The following is a 23,219-nucleotide window of genomic DNA, read 5'->3' as shown; positions in this document are numbered from 1 at the left end:
GTTGAGAAAAGGGGGTAAAGCATTAAAAGCATTACATGTATTAAGTTCTTCCAGCCACAAATTTCTTATTTTGCCCATTTGATAAGTAGGATTTAATTGAAGAATGAAAAGGTATAGAAAGAATTATAAATATTAAACAAAGTGGAGATCTGGAAAACAATTGAAATTGACTTTCCCCAAATATTAACAGAGGGTACATTAAGAATTGATCTGTATTGTACAATTTCTGCGATTTACTTTTTTTATTATTATTTTTATTATCACTCTGCTTCTCAGAACCCATGCCCAGCACAGCTCAGGTGTTATGGGAGGGCCAACTGTATTTGGAAGAAGCAGGTGACAGTAGGTAGAATAACCTGCATTAATGATAGGAATTTGGGTATCAGAAACGATTTGTGTTTTTTTTGTTTGTGTACTCATGCAAGTGCATGCATGAAAACGGCTGTCTCTCCCTCGTTTTGGAATGTATGAATGTTGGCATGTGAGCAGGTCTGTTAGGGACAATTCTTTGTTGTGCTGCATTTTCCTATAATAAAGGGTGGTATCTCTAGCTCATGCGGTCAAAGCAATTCACTGAAGTTAGTGAGAAACTAAAATTTCCTTCCTAAAGATCTATAGCACTTTTAAGTCCTACATTATTTATTCTTTGATTTTTAATGAACTTGGATACAGGGTAATGCGAGTTATGGGTGTGCATTATACTTTAAGCCAGAACTCCCAAAAGGTTCTATTTTTTCCCACGGTATTTGTGCTGCAATAGATACTATGAGAATGGACAGCTGGTAAACAGAGGAATTGATTAGCAATGGTGAGACTTTATGTTTCAAACCCGTGTAAGGGATAAAAAAGGAGTTTTTGCATTACCGTTCTCTCTTAATAATACACATCAGCAGCCCAGCCCTGGTGCTTTGAGAACATTATTACACTTGAATTGAAAGAGCTACTGAGCCAGACACTTATGTATGTATCTTACATATAAACAATCAATAAGTAGAATTAGTTGCTTGTATTTGTATATTAATGTTAGATCAGTAGATGTAATTTGCTTGTACAACAAAAAAATAAAATAAAAAAATATCAATTCAGATAACGCCTTTATAGGGGACCGAAATGGATTGCAGTCGAAGTGGCTTTTAAGGATTGTCAGTACAAATGTGGCAATTAGTCAGCCAAATTCTGCTATTAACCTGTCTTTGCTAGAACATGATGAGATTAATTATTTGGTAGCTCAAAAATTGAGTTTCCATGAGTAAACCAAAACAATTAGTTTGAGGCGATTTGAACCCCTAGAACTCTAACAATCCCATTACTAGCTCCCTCTATCTCCCTCTAGTGGCCACAGTGTCGACCCTGCTGCCAGTCATGGAGTTCTTCAAAAAGAATGCTTTAAACGAGCTGTGACAAAACAAAATAACTGCAGAGGGAGGGATGATGGTAATATTAATAGCGAGGATTTTTTATGTTATTGAAAATGGCAGGGGTATTGAAGATTATGAGGGTGATGATGTTATTAAGTTGATGTTGAGTTTTTTCTGCATTTCCAATAAAAATCCATTGGTTGATTGTTGATTTTTTAAATGAGAACTCTAGAAGTTCTTTAAAGTCTTGCAGTATGTGAAACTTATTGTTCTGCTTTAACGGGTGAAAGCCTTGTCATAGTAGTACAAGTAGTTTTCAACCCTGTGGGTAGTGGTCATAGAAAATTTCTAAATCCTTTTTTTTTAAGAATGAATAGATTTGGAATAAGCTTAAACACCTGGTTTTGATGTGGAATGATGAATTTCAACTCTGTCTTGCCTCCTTTTGAGTGAGCCTGTTGAATTCTGCTGTTACATATGGAAATCCAGCAGGCATCTGGTAGATCTATCAGATTAAATTATTTCCATTTCTGATATTGCCAGATTTGAAAAGCTATATCAAAATCATGGTATAGAAATTATGTGAACATTATAGATATGTTTTTTTCTGATAAATTTAAGACCAGTTTAGAGTTACATCCTAAAACAGTATTTTCCTTTCTGAAGAAAACCCGATTATTATAGGATTAAGAATCTGAAAGTTTTTTAAAACTCCTTGCTCTAGTGAACTGTGCTACAAGTTTATAATCACAAATTATTAAAATTAAAATTTTAATCACAAATCTGTTGTAACAATGACTTTGATAACTTGAGTTAGAAATGTATGTTTCTATCCCAATTCTATTGTATGTCTGTACAAGAAGCCTCTACAAAATTGTGTTTTAGCTGCACTAAACTTTAAATGAATATATGAAATTATGATCCCAGTACTAAATAAATCTGGATAAACCTATACCTGATGCAAATGCATTATGGGAAAGTGTCTGCTTTGTAACAGTTATGATGTTGTATGTAACAACCCAAGGAAAATAAAATTATTAAATGATATGATTTTACGATTTTGAGTCTAGGCAGAATTTTTTTTTACTGTTGTCAAATGAATGACATATGATTTGCAGAAGATAAGTGCTATTTGGTTACATTCCTTAATAGAAAAGCAGACATTGCAAAGAGTTAAGACTCATATCTTATTATGGTCTCCAATGGTGGGACATAAGGTAGTTATGTTATATTGTGGGGTAGCTAATCAATGTATTTTTACAGACAGTAAATGTTACAGTAACCTGCTCAACCGTTTACTCATGAAATTGAGTTCCATGCTCAAGAGATTCACTTCAATTAAAGAATAAAAAATCCTATTTTCCTCATTATTTCAATACTGAAAAATGGCCAAAATTATAAGGGTTCAATATGCAACCCAATACCAATTTTTATTAACTCAAAGTTAATCTGCCCCCAATACTTTCAGCCGTTTCAAGTTACTCAGTTCAACGTAGACTTTTTTTTTCTAATATGATCAAATGTAAATGAAACATATTATATCTACTGTATCATTCATTTTAATCTCATGACTACAACTACAAAATCATTTTTCATTTTGCTGTCCCAATGAATTTGGAGAGCATTAGATATAATCTTTTCCTCCATTCTAAAATTCTAAGTCTGTGAGAAATTTAAGGAAAATGTTTCCTTTTTAGTGCTAAATTTATGTGTGATGTTGTGTGCAGTGCATGCCCACATGAACTTGCAGATCCAGCCATTCAGAATGCATGCCAGATACTGCAGCACTTTGCTGCGCCCATGCCCTAGCGCACTGTAATGCACCCCATTAAAAAAAAATCTGTTTTTTGGAGTGCACTATTTTGTACAACCGCCAGGTGGTGCAGTGAATGCTTAATGTGGCGTGTGGAACATTTGGGCTGTCGCCAGAAAACACCTGGTTTCGAATCCCGGTCAATGCTTAGTCCCTTGAGACAATCTTTTTCCAATTATAAAATCTGTATATTGTTTAGACTTTTATTAATTTTCAACTGTGTATTACAGTATGTTAAATATTAAATTAATTGAAAAGAAAGGCTGTTTTATAAAAACAAAATTATTCATTTGGATACATTAAAAAAGAGTATATTATTATACTGTAGCTCAGGGGTGCCCAACCTTTTTAAATGTAAGATCTACTTTTTCATTTGCCAGTCCAGCGCAATCTACCAGTGTGAATTTGAAGCTCTGATATAGAACTGTGGGCACATCAGTGCAATAACGATACCTATCACTAAAATGAAAGCAAATAAAAGCTAGTGACTCATGCTACAGTGAATAAATAATGTTCCCCATTTTAGAAAAAAATAATATCCTACCTTAATGTGAGCATTGGCACTGAGAAGCTTACTTGAGAACACTTGTAATTTTTTTTGAATGTGTTGACACTGCTGATCATGTCGATGACATTTTTATTTTGTCCTTGCAGCTTGACATTCAACTCATTCAGCAGTTCAGTCAAGTCTGTGAGAAATGCTAAATCTAGAAGCCACTGGTCATCCTCTAATTGGGCATATTCACCATTTTTAGACGACTTGAGAAACTGTTTGATTTCAGGCAACAGCTGTCTGAACCTTGCCAAAAATGTTTGTTTTTTAAATCTCCAAACAGCAAGTCAGCAGCCTCAGCAAACGCTTTTTTATTACTTCTCAATCCCTGAATGACTTTTTGTGTCAGGACATGGCTCAAATGGAACAATGTGATGATTTCTGCTTTCCCTCTTGTATTAGGCCTTGTGAAAATCGACTGCTGCTAGTTGAGATTTTAATTTTTCCATTTTTCTTTTCCGTAACTCACTTTTAGCGGGAAAGTCCACATCTTACGTTTTGTGTGCTGTTTTGAAATGATGTTCTATATTTTCCTTTTTCGTATAGATGGTAGCATCCCAGGTTTGAATGCGAAAGTACAAAAAAATAATCATGCTTCCATTCCTTGTGGTAATGGTAAGTTTTCGGTCTCTTTGCTTCATCATTTTTGCTTAAACACTACAACTATCGAATAGGCAATCAAGCTTATCAAGCTGTTGGCAAATTTGTCATGGCCAGTCTGTTTCGCTCTGCTATGCACTGTAGTGAATGTGGGGTTAGTGCAGAAATAACCAAGAGAACGTCCTTGAGTAGCACACACAACACTCTTTATTTATGGAGCTCCTGTAGCCTTTTTTTCAGCGTCAGCCAGCACTTAGGGAAGAGACTTTTACAACCCATTTGACAAGGGTTAAACACACACAAGGGCAGTAAAATGTATTAACATTACATGCATAGATCTGAATGAATTTTTAAGCTATTAATAGCTTAAAATAGTCAAATAGCCCATTTATTTTTTGCCGAACATTCTTGCGATTGACTGGCAAGCACTTGCGACTGGTCGATCGCAATTGGCTGGTTGGGCACCCCTGCTGTAGCTTGTTGAGAACGCGATGTGCCTCTTTCAGGTTTACATCTGCATTGAGAAAATCTAGAGGTACATTTTGGTATCGGAAAATAAAAACAGAAGTACAATGTAACATATACCTAATGTACATACAGTAGACGGTAGTGGTAGCTAAATATTAAAAAGTACACACCTTCTTCGATGCACAAATATTTTATGCATAAAAGTCTTTAACTTGGTAACTTACCGTGGGTATTTCAGAAAAATTTTAACAAGCTAGTTCTAACATTATAAAGTTTAAATACTGTACTTCATAAAAAGCTACAATGTTTTATCCATTTCTAAGAATACATAGTAAGAACACTGTACTTGTTGTTATTGTAAAAAAAAGTTGTACTGATTTAACGCTTGATAAGTAAAATTAATATGGAATCATGTAACTAAACAGCTAAACAGCTAAACAGCTTAATTGTGGATAATTTTGAAACATTTTGACATGTTTGTTCAAATCCCAGAGAGACCATTGCTTACATAGCCAGACATATAAAAAATAGTTTATTATTACAGCTAGTTGTGAACATGATATGCCTCTTTCAGGTTCACATCCAGATTGAGAAAATCTGTATTTTGTCTTAATGATAATCTCAGCAATGAGTAATCAGGAAACAATTTACCTTTAAATTTTGATTAAAAAAATGTAATTCACCCATATTGTACTGTAGTAACTATAAAACAATAAAGTACCATACTGTACTTACTGTGTATAATTGGTATATTTATATATATATACCAGTTGATTACTGCATAGTACAATATATTGTAATACACAGTCCAAAGACATACCGGGAGGTTAATAATTTAAGTAAAATTGGCTTGAGCATTTGTATGTACTGTATGTGTATCTGGATAAATTATTATAAGCAATGGTTTTGTGATTAAGGGATTGCATAACAAACAATGAAGAAAGCGCAAGAGACTATAAATTCAGCCCCATCCACCAAGCAAAACTGCCTATTCAAAATAACAAACACAATAGGATGTCTCAGCCCCACACTTTGTAATAAACAATGCTTGTTAAAGGAGTAGGGAGCTGCGATGCATGTGCAGGCTGCAAAGGAACTGAAGTTTAACAAAAGGCAATCAGCAACCAAATGGCCTGTAAAACTCATTATAGGAAAAAAATGGCAGCAAAAAAATGTTTAAAAACAAAAATTTAGATTTAAAATTTTGTAATTTAAAATACATTGTGGCATTAAAATCTGTATTTAAAAAGAAATGTTGTATACTGCACATGTAAAAATGCAATTGCAATTTCTGTTTGAAGGTATCTTTAAATTCTCTTGCTGGAACCTCGAGATGTTCAGTCTGTTTGTACAGTATGGAGTTTCATTAATGGCATTAGTGATATTCAGAAATGTGAATATACGTAGTTTACAAATTCTGTGAAAGGTAAGAGGTGCTGTCTTCTGTGTAAAACATTTGGTTTAAACATCAATTGAACTGTTTTTAAAAAGCTTTTGAGTACAGAAGAGGATCTTTCCTGCTATCAACAGTATTGCATATGTAGTTGACCCCTACCTGAATGAAAACAGGGAATAAAGAAAGGGTTTCAGAATTAAAACAAAGTTTGATCCCAATACTTACAGGCTGTATAATTGGATAATTGCTAACTGCTGGATAATTGGAGACTAATTTGAGTTTGTCCTTGTGCTATTCTACGTCCGGTTCACATGAACAACTACAGTATTTCTCGCATTGTGAATGTACTGTATGTACACAGTAGTGCCTAAGAATTCCAGTTAACGCGTAATTGTGCATCAGTCAGAAAGCTAAGGTTTATAAAGACTATAAGCTGACTGCTTAGTCTATGTGAAAGTTATGTTTAAAAGTTTTAAGTTATGTTTTAAAGTTGTATGTGCATCCCTTGCAAAGGTATTGACATAAAAATATTCATGTGTGGAAAAAAACAGTGGCATAAAAATTCACAAATCACTGGAAAAACAAGGCAGGTAGTTTGAAAATGTCAAAAATGAATATTGAACTTTGAGTTAATTTTACCACAGTGAAAAATTAGTGTTTTTGTAAAACAGGCCATTTGATTACTGATTGCCTTATGTTAAAGCACAACAAATAATGAGGCAAGATACTGAAAATGTATCCTTATCCCCCATAACAACTATCTATTCCACATAACAAACACAGTGGGGTGTAACACCCCTGCCCTTTGTAATAAATAAAATGTTTGTTAAAGACATTTGATTACAGAGTATAAATTGGCTGCAATGGAATACGTAAAGTTTAATTCCAAACTGAAAGGAAAAGATCTGAAAAGTGTCTCCTCTATAACTCTTCAGCACTCTTGGTCATTAAATATTAATATTATTTATAAAAAATTCCATATTGCATTTAAATTAGAACTATTTAAATTGGAAGTATAAATACCCCAGTCTATTTTCTAACAGCTTTATCCACGACAGGTCAGGGTGCGACCTACAGTATTATGTTACATGTTTTATGTTTTTCACAGATGCTTCGGACTGATGCATAAAAAAAGAACATCTTTCCTCCTATCAAAGGAATTTCAAATGTAGTTTATTATAATCTGTGTAAAAACAGAAAATACAGAAAAAGTTTCACAAATTAAAGAGAGGTTGAACCCAATGAGTTTGTGTTATTCTGCTTTATACTATATGGTCAGGTGTCTCGCATACATACTGTACAGTAGTTTTTGAATTGTAATTCTTATGTTATGAACTCGCTTACACCTGGGATCCGCTTTATTCAAAATAAGGTTTCTAAAAATGCAACCAGTTACTAGATGTTGTTTGTGTTTCAGTGGTCTTTTTAATACCACTTTATTATTCTTGATTAGAATTATAATATATATGATTTTGTTTTAAGGCTTGTTGTAAAGGCTTGTCTTACATTGCCCCCCTGGGATGAAGTATTTTGTTTTGAATTGAAATAAACAAGTTGAACTGGTTTTTACCACCACTGGTGACAGTATTCACATGTGTTAAATCATTCATGTTTCTAATGTATTAATATTATTTAAACGTTTAACACGTTGTGATACATTAAAATAATTGAACAATTTCAATAAAGTGTACATATTATTTACAATTTTGTTTTTAGAGAAGGAGTCTTTATTTGTTAAAAATAAAACTTGTGCCCTGAGTGGGCCTTCTGGACGAGAGACACACAATTATCCCACTGTACCAATGCGCAGCTTGGTAACATACAAGAGCTGAAACGGACATGTCAAAATGTTTCCAAAATAATCTTAAGTAAATAATAATAACACATTGATGCAGATGTTTAGAAAAAAAAGTAGAATATGGTAATATTACCAATTATATAAATATATTATTTTTAGATCCTTAAATTAATATTGTTCTTAATTTCTTTAGTTACGCAATTCCATTTTATATTCCATATTAAGCGGATTCTAAAACGTACAGGGTTTTTTATTGCAATAATGACAAGTATTCATAAAAAAGGTTAATACAATATAGCTTTTTATAAAGTACATTACTTAACATAATCAGAACAAGCACATCAAAACTTTTCCAGAATAACCACAGTAAGTTACAGTATTTAATACATAAAATGTTTATGAAGAAAGTGGAATACCGTTGTGTATTTTTTTAGTTACCAATACCAGCCATATACAGTATGTATAATACAGTATACTCATATTCCTAAATTAATATCATTTATGACGTTCAGAGACGTTATGCTCATGTTATGTTTATGCTCAGCTACCAAAATTTCCCTTTAGTTGTAAAAATTACAACTGCAATGCATTGCATGTCTTTTGCCGAATACTGTGCATTCTGAGTGGCTGTATTACTGTATTACTGTTCATCTACCCCGTTGGCTTTGTAATTATTTACACATTTGTTATGGCACTTGTCAGGCCTCTTTATACTCATGTCAGTGGTGCATACAAGTGCCTAGGCAGTCGAAAATGCAAATTTAGTCTAACTTTACGGAAATTAATGCTTTGACAGGTTGTAATTTCTACTGTTATATTTTCTAAATGAGTCGTGTAGTGTGGCTTATTTTAAGAAATTGTGACCACATTGTTATTTTACCCCTTCACATATATGTAGGGGTTGCAGAGTGGTGCAGTGGTAAGCATTGCTGCATAGTAGTCCTGGGGCCCTGAGATCAGTTCCTGGGGTAGAGTTTGTATGTTCTCCCCATGTTTGTGTGTGTATCTTCTGGGTGCTTTAATTTCCTCCAACATACTGTTAGTTTTATCGGCTTTTGGAAAATTGGACTTGCTGTGAGTGTGTGTTTGATTTTTTTGTCTGTGCCTTTGATGGACTGGTTTGGTACAAAGGTGGAACTAAAGCAATAATCTTCATAAAGTGAAAGATGGGTCTATACATGTGCTGATTTGAAGGTTTTTGAATCAATAACCCTTCCGGAGTGTATCCTGCCTTGTGCCCTCACTTGCGAGGTTAGGATCGGGCTCCCCTGCAACTCTGTATTGGATAAAGAGGTTAGAAGATGAATGGATATACATATTATATGTATCTTGGATGTGGGATTTGCTATTATCTGATGATTAATGATGTCCTTATACAGTATACAAAAGAGGTATAAATCCCACATGAATATCTGTGGGACATATGTAACTATCTGATGCATTGTATCAACCCAGGATAAAGCCAGAATATCTATTGGCATGAATAAATGTACTGTACTTGGTTCCGATACCATTTTTTACCGTTTAGCTGACTAAAATTAATTCTAATGCTGTGCCATCAGCATGTGATTCTTGGTGGGCTCTTATACTACCCTGCAGGTATTTTCTAACTCTCTGTTGCACTTCCATAGTTCAGAGAGGTGAAGGAAAAAAACACCAAGTCATTGGTTTGCCAGAAACACATTACTTAGCCATCTATCTGTGTGTGTTCAATGAAATGTCAGTGCATCAGCTACGGAAATGTTCTTGTCATTTTCCTTATTTTAACTTTGGAAATTAAGTTAAATGTTTTTTTTAATGCTGAAGAAAGTTTCAAAAGCATTGATGCCTTTCCTGGTGAATTGTTTTTTTTAAATAAACAGACCCAGGTGTCTTTGATCATATATTGATACAGTTTAGCATACTGTATACAGTATTTAATACTATTATTATGTTTCAATAAGCTGCAGTAGGCATATTTGCTCTTTCAGGTGTTTGAGTCTTAATCTGAAATATTTATGGAGGCTGCATATAGTAAGTTTTGATTACACAACCAGTCTGTAACTTCTGTAACTTAATCTATTTTAGACCCTTTTCAATCATGTGTTTTTGAAAAATCTTTTTACCCACCAACCCCTCTGAACCTGAAAAGATGTGGTTAACTTTTTCATACACTGCACCAATTGTATAAGTAAAATAATGTTTCAGTGGACACCTGTGCCATCCATTTTCAGCTAGAGGAGCTTGCCCATTTTTGAAAATGTACTACATTAATCACAAATGTTAATGTTTACTTTCTCTTAGCAAAAACCAAGAGAAAATACTAAATGATTGTGTAGAACAACTTCTGGTGCTTAAAATGTTATATGAGCACCCACTTGTTACAATTGGAGACAAAATGACAAAATGACAGATATGATATTACCAGTTACTAGCAATTAATATCACTCTTTTTTGGCAAAAGTCAAGTTAATACAGTATTTCAAGTTAGTACAGTAGGCTGTTGATCATCTAAGGCCTGTGTTTTTTTCAAGTTTTATACAGAACAAACCTCCAAATATTCATTAATACTGACAGCATTGTAGTTATTTTATATATTTTGGTAATAATTCTATCACTTACGAGATCCATATCAGCCAGGTTTTCTCATTACTTCTCTTTGAGGTAACAACTAATATTTCAACTCATAAAGAATCACATTCCAGGTGTGCAAGTATTGTGTTTCTGAAAATCCCAATTGCGATTGTAACCATAGGTCTTAGGGTTTATAATAAAATACATAACTTATTTTTAGGATATGTGTCAAGAGACACACTATATAGCTGAGTGACATTACAGCAATCTGGATTTTACACAGAAGGATTTCAGAGGTGGGTGGAGGTCAAAGTGGAGAGCAAAGTCTTCATTCAAGGTCTGTGCAGCTGTTTAGAATGTTTATCAAAATAAAGCCGAAGTAATGTGTACCAGGCTCATGCAGGCAGATGTAATTACTCTAGAATAGATGGGCACACCTGTTACAGTTCTCTCTCAGGTCACATTCAGCAAAAATGCATTCTCATCCTCTGTAGTATCTACTCAACATGATGGTGTTATTTTACCTCTGGAGAAACTAAGCAGAAAGGCCAATTTCAGCAACAATCTTTGTTTCTCCCACCCGGGTCTTTGTAGTCTTTGATCGAATGCATATAAAAACTCGACTTGAAATTTTTGGTGAACCCAACAATCAATCGCTCATGAAAAAACTCAGTCCTTTCAGCATGTGGAGCATATTATGAGGCCCCTTCATCAAGCTTAAGCAACTGCCATCCTTTATATAAAAATCTGCAAAATATGTAGCCTTTTAATCGAGTTTACTGATGTGCTCCATATTTCATATTTTTCCAGTTAGTCCTTATGCAACCCAGGACCTCTGAACTTGGTTTTCTTTACATGGCTCATTTTCTAAATACATTTGAACACTTTCAAAACTAAAAGGGTTTAGCCAGAGATATGAAAAAAAACCTTACATATTTTTTGCAAAATGTGCAACCCGTCATAAACACCTTAGATTTTTCACTAAGAAAATCACTATTCTGTCTTTTCCAAGCTTTCTTAGTTTGAGGAGGTGAAAACGTCTGCTAACTCCATTGACCTGTAAAGAAGCTCTATGAGAGATATACATCATAGTCTGTGAATGTACAGTAGGTGTGTGTATAAACAAAAAAAATAAACCTTTTTACATAAAATAATACAAACAGTGGCCAGTTCCATTATCAACATAGATGTAATATACATTCAAATGGAATAGGATTTCAAAGCCGTTGACATATTACACACAGGTGCCATATCTGAAGATGAATGGGAATGCTGTTCACAGACATACCATAAAATCAAAACAAGTTCATTAGGCTCATGACCCAAGGCTGTCAGACCACCATTTCTGGGGCATAAAAATACAGTGTAATTTCTGATTACATTCTGTCTTATATAGCAAATAAAAGTCTTGGTACTGATGGAAGATGCATACATTTTAGCATTGAGTAGTATTGTTGAGGCCTAGTCTAGGGATCATAAAGAATCTACTGGAGTATGCTATATGAAATTTTAAAATTGATTAGTTACTAAAAATTCTTATAAGATACAGTATGAAATTTTGTCCTTAGGCTATAATGGGGTTCAGTTCAGTGTATTATAATCAATAATCATAGACATAATGAATACAGCAGACTCCATAGTACAACATCTTGTCCTTTTTCCTTTTAATCCTAGTTTTTAATAATCCTAATCCTTAATAATCTAAAATGTGAATAAATATTTGTGCTCGTACCTTGGATTCTAAAATGAAATTGTAAAATTATAGGACATACTTAGAATGCTTCATTATCAAACACAACATCATCTGACCTGAAGATGGATAAATGCCATTGGACAGATGACTATGTAATGTTGCTGAATGCTTCCTACACTTGTGCTCTGCACAATTTTATTTGAGAATGACATAATCATGATACAGAACACTGTCAAAAAAGAAAGAAAGAAAAGTACTAATATTCTTCCTATTAATTACCACATCTGAAATACAAACCAAGTAATTTAGCATTTAAAAAGCATTTTCCCTTAAATAAAAAATATCTTATTAGCTGTCTAAAACACTCAACAGTTTTTTTTTTGTAATTTTCTCTTCAGAAGAGACCTACTGTACCAACCTACTGTTAATTACAGGTCAGACTGCAGAAACTGTCAATGACTACAAGTGCAGTACTTGGGACTGATCATAGACAAAAACCTAAAATGACACAAATGTTTTGACACCATTTATAAAAAGGCCAACTGTGACTCTTTTTTATTAGGAAATCTAGCTATATCATGGTAGATGGAACTATTTACTGTTAAATTTTTTAAAGTAATTTATTTAAACATACTTAACACACTGTCTCACTGGTTGGTTTGGCCATATCAGTGCAGTTAATTGTAACAGGTTGAGAAAATTAGTGAAAATAAATAGCAAAATCAGAGAAAATAAAATCAACTTAAATATCTTCAACAAACAAAAGGTTGTAAAGAAAGCCAAAAACGTTAAGTAGTGTGTGTCTCACCCCCTCTGTTGTAAGTTTACACCACTCCCATCTGAGAGACAACTCTGTGTCCCAAAGTGTAAAAGTAATAGACTCGGGACGTCTTTTATTTCTGTTGCAATATCTTTCTCATTGTAAGTACCTTTCCTAACTCCTGTAACACTATTGTACTGTCACTGATGGTAATGTTTCTCTTCCTTGGTTCATTGTTATATTAACAGACATGCCATAGCTACTGAAATTCAGAACAATTTGTGGTGCTCCTTTTTGTGATAAACTCTTTGTTAGGGTTTAAGAGACAAGCGAAGCAGTAGTCAAAGTGTTAAAGTGCAATGTAGGTAAATATTAAAAAAAGAGTTTAAAACTCTTATTTTTCATTTCAAAATGAAAAAGATTATTTAATCAGAATGAAATAAGAAATACATGACATATACTGTACTATTATTATTAATGTTATTACGCTATTCAAAGTAATAGACCTCAAGCTTCTGATTCTGACATATTTATTATTGCAGTTAATTCTGACTTCATATCTTAAAATTCAGAAAAGAATAATTCCCTAAAGAAAATATCTCTAGCTGTATAAACAGAGCTAAGAGGACCCTCCCTGAAGAAGGACTATTGAGTTAACTGTAAGCGTGATTTTTGAAATTATCTGTAACAGGCTAAGATCTTTCCAAAGATTTCCTTTGGGGGTTTCACTGGGCCAACAGCAGCTGAATTGCTGTTGCATGCATGTTAAGCTACTGCCAGCACAGTGTTTTCAATAAGTCAACGACTGCTCACATTCTTTATCAGTAGGGTCTGATTTTTTAGTGCTTGGTTTCTTGTTTTGTACAAAGCCCTACTGTTTGGGAACTAGAAGTACTTAAGTCGGGAACTAAACAGCTGTAAAAAATATCCAGAAGCATAGTACATGTTTCACAAAATTTGCTGCTCTACTTTCCAACTGCAAAAGAAAACACTATGTTTCCAAAAGCAAATTCAAGGGAAAAACATTAACTTCATTTCAGCGTTCAACTTTTACAGTTGCTTTCAGAAAATAGGAATGAAAACAATGCTCTAGAAACCCTACAAAGAAAAGCCAACAACCAAATTTGTAAAGCTCCCTGTTTTTTGTAGAAATTGTATAATATAACTATTTATAACTAAACTTTTTATAAAAAAAGAACTATTTTAATTCTTGTGAATGCTTCTATCTACTGACAAAAATAAAAAATCCAATTTAAATTTTTCCCACTACCAATAATGAACCCATGCTACATTTGGACAGAATTTTTAAAGATTTGTTTGTTGCGGATAGCTTGTGATATTACAGCTAAGCAATTTAGAGCTACAGTACAAGCTCTAGGTCTCAAATCTGACTGTCTAAACAATGGAATTATACAAAATTAGAATGTTTGAAAATATATAATTTGAATTAAGAAAATCACATTTTCACATTTTAGCAAGTATACTCTATGTTAATATAATATAATAAGATCATGCTGTTATGTAGGAATGCCATTGCCTGCTCACAGTCCAGCTAACATGAGACAAGCTAAACAAGTTACATTTCTGCAACCCATCAGGCTGTAATTGTATACATAAAATGTTTAAGCACCCTGCAGATGCACCTATAGCTGACAGTGGTAAGAGGAAGTATAGTATGTTATTCACTGCTAACTACAAATACAGTACATGTTTCAGTTGTAAAAACCCATGACAAATATGGGATTTGCATCTCAATTGTAAGCAATTTTAAGTATTATTCCAGCCGTCTGAAGTGATCATTTTACAATGTACAGAGCAAAAGTTTTTGTCATAGGCATTATGTGTGCTAAGAAAGACTCTAGTAAACACCTTCTTGATGCACAGGACATGTTTTACAGCCTGCGGAATACAAGATCAAATTTAGGCTACAAGGCTACCATACTGTAACTGTAACCTCTCAAGAGATTGCATACAACTGGCAAGGCACTTCCAGGACTGGGTGGGGTTGAGTCCACTTTGTGAAACTCAGTTAACTTCAAACCAGCAATATCTTTTGGGCTCTTATGAGACTGACAGCTACCAGTAAGTTCTGTGTGTACATGTGTGTGTCTATGTTTATTGCATTACGGGCTCATTATGCAAAAAACACCTGTAAAACTTTAGATGCACAACACCAGGTAATCATAAAATAAGGTTTCTTCTGTAACATTTGGCTGTGGCATAATCCATGAACAAATTTCTGACAAGAAAGCTAAAAGTCACATGTGGTATAAGTTACATGCTGCATTCCATTCAAATATCCCTGTGTAATTCATCTTTACCTGATGTGTCCACCATTAGCTCAAACACAGATGTGCAAATGGCAAGAAATTGACTAACTGGCATGTTCTTCCATTTCAGTCTATATAGAAGGTGCCTGATAAGCAATTATTTAATTATTGATACTGATTAAAAAGTATAACATCTGTTATTTTGGGTTAAATTTTGATAGTGTAATATATAATATTACAGATGCAGCCATCTTGAATGCATGAGTTGTCAGTTGGTATACTGCTGTAGGTACCACAGTAACCCAGACAGCACTTTTCTATATTTTCAAATTGTCTGATGCAGGACTGCAGTACTCTGTAAAACTGACTGGTGGCCCAGTGAATCCTTAAAGTACTGCAGCTATGCATGGTTGTCAGATGAGTATGGTATTAAGTATTACAGTATGTTAATTAACCCATCAGTGCTTTCCTGTGCTAATTATACAATATGTACTGTATGCATACTGATATGGCAACAAACAATTTCATTAAATACAACGTTTACGTTGTTGAGACAGGATGTTGTTACAACGTTGCTACAATTACAAGTCCAAATGATATGCTAAAGGTCAAAATACTTTACAACACTAATACAATTATCATTTTTTAAATTACATACAGTGCACAGGATTATTAGGAATTGTGTATAAATAGTAATTAGAAAACAGATTATTTTATTTCAAATTTTGATTAAAAAACGTACATAGTGGCTTTAAAAACATTGTATTTAAATTTCGTCTTACTGCTAATTATATAATCTAAATCAGGGGTCGGCAAACTTTTTAGAGCAAGGGCCACTAATTTTTTTTTTACTAACCTTGCTGGGCCATCTGAGTGAAATCCTCTATCTAGCCGATAAACTCACCGACAGGAATAAGTAATGTTTCTCCTGGCACATCTCCTCCGTGATCTCTTGCATACACTGGGTTTGCCAGCTGCTGCTAGAAGCTGTGATGGTTGATACCTGGCTCGGGTAGACGTAACTTGCTCTGAATTTTCTCTTGAACAGTTTTTGCTGTCCCTGAAGTCACTTTTTCAACTGTTCTAATTTTTCCCTCTGTTCATCTCCCGTGTATTCCAAAAACTTAGCCTGATGTTTTGTCTCGTAATGCCTTTTTATGTTGTAATCACGTTGATTGTTTCCTGACAGATAAGACACATGACCTTTTCTTTCCAAGTGACACAAAAGTACTTTTCTGACCATTTGTCGTGGAATTTTCGACCCTCTGCATCAATCTTTTTTTTTGACACAGCAGGAATAACTTACAGTTAGCCTCTTGTCAGTTATAGCTTTTAGACCCGTTCGTAATAATTACCTGCTTTCAAACAAGATAGCATACACTAGACGTCATTTGTGTGACTGAGCCAATCACAGTAGGCAACAAAAATCAAAATGTATTTACGGTAAGAATCGGTTGTAGCACAATTGTATGTAATCTAGGCTAAAGGTGATGTCTGATAGGCTAAAAGTAAAATGCATCGTGCAATAGGTGTTGTTCTGCTATTGACCCTTAGTGCTGAGAGAGAGCAGCAGAGCTAACAAGTAGAGCCCACTGGCGGAAGATTTTCATATCTAATGCAAAAAGTAACCCTCGAGATTCACACAGAAGTGAGCTGTGGGCCACTCAGAAAAGTTCAGCGCCTGAAAAGATCATCCCTGATCTAAATGGTAGAAGGAAACCAAACTAAACATGAAAAGACCTTTTTTCCATTTTCATTCACACAAACAAAATATTGTGTCACATTTTCTGCATCTAATTCTCTAACTTGATCACTGTCTGTGGTTATTTTGGAAAAGTTTTAATATGCTTGTTTTAACCACATTTCCCTTGAACACATTTAAGGTACAAATTAAAAACAATAAATAACAAAGACTAAAGAAAAACAAGTTACATACAGTATGTACTGATAAAACATCAGGGCTAGGCAGGACCTGCAGGGTCCAGGGAAGGAAACTTTTGAGTTTCTGGAAGTGATTTCTCAATCAGCCTTCTTGTACTTGGCTTTCTCCAGAGCCACATGTTATTACAGTGTGTGATTATCTGAACCTTCTTCGATTAAATTGCATCATAGGCATCTTTATCTTCTTTAAGATATAAAAAAATCAAAAGTGTTTCTAAATGCTTCCTTACTTGTTGGTTCGGCATCATCAGTACCGTTGTAATAGGTTAGGAACATTAATGAGGATAAACAGCAATGTAATTGAAGCAAATCTATTTTTATTGTTATTATTATTAATAATAATAAACATAATTGTATATAGCACTTTTAAAGGTGGCTTCTCAGAGCGTGTTAAAGAGCAACAACAAAAAAATACACAAGATAAACACAATGAAAATACACAATGAGAGGAGGCAGTAGATGGGGGTCCTGTAAGTAATACAAAAGAAGAAGGTTTTGAATCTAGATCTGAAAAAGCTTAGGGAAGGTGACACTCTGAAATCCTTAGGGATAGAGTTCCAAAGCTTTGGGGGGTAATGGGAGAAGGCCCTGTCACCCATAGAATGTAGACAGGCTTGGGGGACAGATAGGAGAATTAGAAGAGTGAAGGGAGTAGGACAATAGTAGCTCAGATAGGTACCGAGGTACCAAGCCATACAGAGCCTTATACGTGTGCATGGTGATTTTAAAGTAGACACGAAACCTTACAGGAAGCCAATGCAATGACTCCAGGATAGTAGTAATGTGATCACTTGCACTAGACCTGGTTAGGATTTTGGCTGCCTGATTCTGGAGTTTGTTCAATGTGGAACAAATGACAACAGTTAGCGATAACATGGGACGTAGCTGTAATTTTGACTGAAGCTCAAGAACAGTACCATCCCCAGATATGGTTACAGCACTGGCTTCACAAAGTTGATGGGGGTGCCAGTAAGAAGGAGAATTGGCACAGTTTAGATTAAGGTAATTTTGTGTCATACACGTTTTTATGTTAGAGATTCAAATGAGAAAGAATAGAGAGAGCCACATCAGTGTCAGGTTTGGTATGGATGTAGATTTGAGTATCGACAACATAGAAATGGTCAGGGAGCCCAGTATTGAGCCCTGAGGAACACCAGACTTAATGAGTCCAATTTCAGAGCTAAATCCACCAAGAGAGACAGTGACAGTGATCAGTGAGGTAAGACTTGAACCATTTAAGAGTAGAGTCAGGAACTCCAAACACAGTCTCAATACAAGAAAGTAAAATACCATGTTTAACAATATCAAATGCAGCACTGAAATCAAGAAGAATAGAAAGAGAATCAAAATAAGAAGATATTAGTAGATCGTTTGTGACTTTGACCAGGGCAGTTTCTGTGCTGTAAAGCTGTCATAAACCAGTTTGGAAGGGTTTAAGAAAGATTTGCAACGAGGTGGTAAAAGCCCTCTACAAACAGAGGGTCTTTAAGAAGGCTAAGAACAGTGGTTCTCAAACTTTTTGGACCAAGTACCACCCCTAATCCAACCAAAGCATCCAAGTACCACTTACAAGTCATCATCTCATAGGAACCCCAGAAATTCTCAATGACCAACATGAGCGCGCGTGCACACACACTCACACATACATATAATAAATATTATATTAATAAACTTTATTTCATATAGTGCCTTTAAAGGTGGCTTCTCAAAGTGTTTTACAGAAAAAAAAACAGTAACAACAACTAATAAAAAAGCACCATTTCAGTGAGAGGGGTGAGCCTGTTTAGTCGAGCAAAGCAGATGTGAATTCATTTTTCGAGCCTTGATACAATTCACGACAGAGTCTAACAGATATGAAATCGTCAGGCATTTTCTTGACGGCAAAGGTCTCGCGGTGGATGTTGCAATGCGTCCATTAATTTCTGGAGCAACCTCTCTAATTCGTGCAACTACACCGTTATGTCGGCTTGTCATTGCTCTAGCACCGTCTGTACAAACTCCGACACATTTTATCCAGTCGATGCCATTCTCTTCGATAAATTCATTCAGAAGCTGAAATATGTGCTCTCCTGTAGTTCCTGTTGGTAGCGGTTTACAGAACAGAAAGTCCTCATGGGACTCAACCCTCAAACTCGTATCTAACGTAAACGAGTAAATTGGCCAAATCGACTACAGACTCATCCAATTGCAGTGAAAAACATCTGCTCATCTTAACGCGCTCTATCAGTGTACTTTTGATATAATCCTTCATTTCAATAATTCTATGAGTAACTGTGTCTTTCAGGGCGGGGGCAGCAGGTCGAGCTGTTTAGCAGCTTTTTCTCCACACATAATACGTGTCAGCTCTTTTGCCAACGGTAAATAAGGTTCTTCAAAAACAGTGTGGCTTACCTGCTTTAGCAATCCGCAAGCTTGCATTTTTCCGCGTTTCCGTTTTTATTTCATGCGCATGGGAGCGAAACACAGAGACGCTCGGTGTATTTTTCTCAAATTAACTTAGAACAGTTCTGAAATATTTTTTCTATTTATCAATCTTTCCTGTGCTCACAAGATTACCTGCGTTCGTAGCACATATTTCTATGCATTCCTGTGTTTACAACGTTGGCATTGTTCCAAAATCATGCACATTCTCCTTCCTCCCTATTTGCTGGAGATACAGTAGCTTTTTTTAAATACAATTGGTCACTTGTGTCCGTAGCACGCATTCCTATAGAGTGGTATAGAATTACACTCTAGAGTGTCTTAGAGTATCTCTTGTGTCCACTGAAGTATTAGCGCGCACTGTATCGTAGTACGTAGGCTGCGTATTCGACATGTATTAAAATACAAAATAAGAAAACCTGTCCCAATTTTTCAGCGCACACGACAAAATTCCAGGGTCATTTGGCGTACCACCGGGCGGCACTGCACGTACCACTGCCGGTACGCATACCACAGTTTGAGAACCACTGGCTAAGAACATTAGGGAGCATGTGGCATACCATCTCCACTATGAATTTACACTCCCTAGACATATGAACTTCTGTCTCCCATCTGGGAGACGCCTCGGTGTCACCAGGTGAAAACTTTTCAAACCTTAATTGAACTGTTTGTGACTTCTGAATCCCTACATTGTAATTCTGAATCAGGTAATAAATTTGTGCACACTAAACACTGCTAACCTTTCTGAAATTCAAACTTGAAAATAAGCTAGTAAAGCAGTCACATTTGGGGGTCATACCGACTCAGGAAGATTAGCAAACACGAAAGAAACAGAAAATGAAATTCAAAACACATTTTGATAAAAATTCACATCTGGGAAAAAGCTGACATTAACTGTATGATATACTATATTGTAAAGTTCAATGTGTTGATTCGTTTCCCCTAGAAATTATTGTATGTTACTGTTTTTAAGTAAACAGAGGAGAAATGTACAAAAATAAAGCAGTCTAAGAAAAAAGTCTGTCCAGCTATTTCTGTGTTACAGCATTCCCACTGGGTTTTTGACAGTTCTATAAAGATTCAATAAGCAGAGGGAGTCTCTTTAAGGAGCAGAAACCTTACATTCATTACAATGGTGCAATATTTATGATGAAATGTTTTTGATTAAAATATGCCGTCTTTACAGTAATATTGTGTAAATGTTCTTTCAGCATTTTTAAATCACATCATTTTATTTTTGAAATACATGTGGTTCTTTGGTTTCACCCTCTGCAAGCAATTATAATATAGAATCAGCCATTTTAATCATCTGTTGCTTATATATAATATTTGTATATAATATATACAGATGGAAAAAAGAAACGCAACATTTTCTGGAATGAGAATACGATAGTTATAGCTTATCTACTTTCACAAAAAGTTGTCAATTTTTTTAAGCCCCCTGACCAGCAATACAGCAACAGGCACTGCAACTTGTCAATCACACGAAAGCTCGTTACGTGCATTTTTACCCAACGAGATTTTGCTGCAGGACCTAATGTACCATTCAGTCTTATGTTTGCACTTTGGTGACTTCTGAGGCTATGGAAAGGAGATCAGCACTGCTACACTGTCAGTTCCATGTGAATGAGAGATACCATCAAGAAACGGGTAATTATTTGTGCTCATTTCCTGTATCACCTTAATTTTAAACTGCTGTCACCTCAGTGTCTACTTAGTGAAATTGGAGGTTGTCTGCATTTATCATTTGGCCAAATTAGGCCCTTTCCAGATAACAAACAGTTAATTAATTCAAGCAGCGAACTGTTTTATGAAAGATGGGTATGGTCTTCAATAAAATTTTACATGTTTATCTTTATATACTAACATTTTGTTTTCTTTTATTTATTGCTTCTCAAACTTTTCTAGAAGATGTAAATGGTATGTTAACATATGAAACACATATGAACATTTTTTTTCAAAAGTAGATTAAACTCACTATTTCCCATTTTGTATTTATAGTTTACATGTTTGCTACCTAAGGGCTATACTCTACATTAAATGTCATCTTCCAGGTGTGTGCTCAGCCTTGACTTTTATGTAAATTGTTTTGAATTTAATTTATTGCTTCTATAGTGTTCATAAAGGGAAAGAGGTGTTATAGTTCATACCAATGAAAAAATAGTTTTAGTTAGCACATGACCGACTGAATTCTGGAGGTAAGGTGTTATGGTAGATTAATCATGATGAAGACATGCATCAATATTTAAGCCTCAAATGACAATGGCAATAACTAAGCAAAGTTATGCTGTTATGCAAACATGAGGTTTGAAGAATAATCCAAGCTCAAAAGTATCACCAAACTACCAATTCTGGTTTATACTCTGAATTGTAGCAGTATCAACAATAACACAGAAGTTACCAACTTTGTGACAGTTTGACAGTTTAAGATATATCTTTAAGATAAATGCTGTAGTATATATCTTATCACTCAACTGTAATGTGCAGAAATAAGAACAGTACTATCCATATATTTGTATATTTGGTCAGAGAAATACTTACTCAGAGAAATACACTAAGATTTTAGAAAGCCACAATGTTTTTAATAACATTTGACGTGGCTTTAATAGATACAGGTACGTTTTATTTGTTCTATAGTATTAATTTCACATTCTTGAGTCTTGATTTGTTTAATTTGAAATGAAAAAGTAATTATAGACCCATAAGTCTACTATGTGAAAGTACAGTATATGGAAACATGAATTACTATAGAACTAGCGGATCACCAATATAAAAAATATTTTAGGAAATACTTTGAATTACAAAATCAAAGCAACAGTAATGGATATAAAAAGACATATAATAATGGTTTATTTAGATTTTCAGAAGACTTTGAGAGACTTTCTAATAAAAGCTTCTCAAATGTGTTGCAAATAAATATTATTTTGTCTTTTATGTGTGTGCAACCACATGGTTCCTCTATCTGACTGTGCCAGAGTAATAAAGAAACCACATGATTCATTTGGTCAGTTTCATTCCTGACTGTACAATGCCATATCATTGGGTTTTTAGAATTGGTGAAAATACATTTCCAAATGTTACTTTGTACAACACCCACATATACTGTATTGTAGCAGTGTTGTTTTTTTTCTCCTTTGGAGCACCACACACCATGACAGTCTTGAAGAACAATCAAGAATTGCATTTTCCCTTTCTAATTTCTAAGGTTTTTGACAGATACATTGCTCAATGTACAACTTCCTACTTTCTGGAATAAGTCTCTGCCTGAATAGTCAAAATAAGATGTGATCAAATTAAATACACTATTCATCTAAAAAATATGCAATTCCACAAAGGAGAAAACCTACTTAGCTTTGAACGAAGGACAGTTGGTCGTATTTTCCATTTTCATCAAGACCTACATAAAACTTAACAATGAGATGTAGCCATAAGTAGATATGAAAATCATTCGCATTTAAAACTGAAAATAGCATTGCTCCCCTTATTCCTCATCCATGCTTTCACATACTTGCAGTATCAGGACAATCCTGGCCTGAGAAGTCTTCCTGAACCTTCTAGAGCCCCGATGCACAAAGCTCTCAGACCATCTTCAAGG

Source organism: Lepisosteus platostomus, chromosome 3 (assembly GCF_059453375.1).
Source record: "Lepisosteus platostomus isolate fLepPlt1 chromosome 3, fLepPlt1.hap1, whole genome shotgun sequence".
Classification (NCBI taxonomy): domain Eukaryota; kingdom Metazoa; phylum Chordata; class Actinopteri; order Semionotiformes; family Lepisosteidae; genus Lepisosteus; species Lepisosteus platostomus.
This window is presented reverse-complemented; position numbering follows the sequence as displayed.